A 1,821-nucleotide genomic window follows, 5' to 3' on the forward strand; every position below is an offset into this window, starting at 1 on the left:
AAATCAAATTTGACTAAAATTTCACCTGAGTTTTTTTCATTGGCGCATTTCCAATCAATGTTGACTACATTTAACTCGAATTTTGTTCATTAGCACATTTCCAATAAAAATTTACTGATTTTTAACCTGAGTTTTGTTCATTAGTGCGTTTCCAATCAAATATAACAAAAATTTCTTTTGTGTTTAGTTCGTTGGCATGTTTCAAATCAAATTTGACAAAAATTTAATCTAGATTTTGATCGTTGGTGTGTTTTTAATTGAATCTGAATAAAATTTCACCTGAGTTTGTATATTGGCGTATTTCCAATCAAATTTGACTAAAATTTCATTAGGATTTTGATCTTTGGAGTGTTTCCAATCAAATTTGAAAAAAATTTCATCAGGGTTTTGAGTCTTGGCACGTATCCAATAAAATTTGACTAGAATTTCATTATGGTTTTGATCGTTACCTCATTTTCAATCAAATTTGACAAAAATTTCATTAGGATTTTGATCATAGGCGCGTTTCCAATCAAATTTGACTAAAATTTCACCTGGGTTTTGATTGTTGGTGTGCTTTTAATCAAATTTGAATAAAATTTTACTTGAGTTTTGTTCATTGGCATATTTCCAATCAAATTTGACTATATTTCACCCAAATTTTGTTCATCAGAATGTTTCCAATCTAAATTTACTGATTTCATTAGTGTGTTTCCAATCAAAAGTGATAAAAATTTCACTTGGATTTTGTTCGTTGGCGCGTTATGAATCAAATTTGACTAAAATTTCATCTAGATTTTGATTGTGGTGTGCTTTCAATCCAATTTGAATAAAATGTCACTAGAGTTTTGTTCATTGGCACGTTTCTAATCAAATTTGATTAAAATTTCGTCTAGGATTTGATTGTTGGTGTGTTTTTAATCGAATCTAAATAAAATTTCACCTGAGTTTTGTTCATTGGCGCGTTTCCAATCAAATTTGACTAAATTTAAATTAAGTTTTGTTCGTTGGCACCTTTTGGTTCAAATTTTACCAAAATTTTATCAGGGTTTTGATGGTTGGCGCGCGTTCAATCATATTTGAGTAAAATTTCATCGGGATTTAGATTGTTGACAAGTTTCAAATCAAATTAGACTAAAATTTCACCTTTGCTTGGTACATTGATGCATTTCCAGTTGAATTTGACTAAAATTTAACCTTCATTTTTTCTCGACATGTTTCGAATCAAATTTAGCCAAAGCTTCCATTCAAATTTTACGGATATTTCACATGGGTTTTGTTCATTGGTGCCTTTCCAATCAAATTTGACTAAAATTTCATAAAGTTCTCATCGTTGGTGTGATTCCAATCAAATTCGACTAAAATTTCATCAGAGCTTTGATCGTTAGCACGTTTCAAATCGAATTTGACTAAACTTTCATCAAGGTTTTGTTCTATGGAGTGTTTCCAATCAATTTTGACAAAATTTTCATCAAGATTTTAAGTCTTGACACGTTTCCAATAAAATTTGACTAGAATTTCTTCAGGGCTTCGATCGTTGCCTCATTTTCAATCGAATTTGACAAAAAGTTCATCAGGATTTTGATCGTTGGCGTGTTTCCAATCAAATTTGAATGAAATTTTATCAAGGTTTTGATCGTTGGCACGTTTCCAATCTAATTTGAAGAAAATTTTACCTAAGTTTTGTTAATTGGCGCGTTTCCAATCAAATTTGACTACACTTCACCAAAAATTTACAGATATTTTAACAGCATTTTGTTCATTAGTGCGTTTCCAATCAAATGTTACCAAATTTCACTTTTATTTTGTTCATCGACACGTCTTGAATCAAATTTTACTAAA

This window comes from Olea europaea, chromosome 2, assembly GCF_002742605.1.
Source record: "Olea europaea var. sylvestris chromosome 2, O_europaea_v1, whole genome shotgun sequence".
Taxonomy (NCBI): Eukaryota; Viridiplantae; Streptophyta; class Magnoliopsida; order Lamiales; family Oleaceae; genus Olea; species Olea europaea.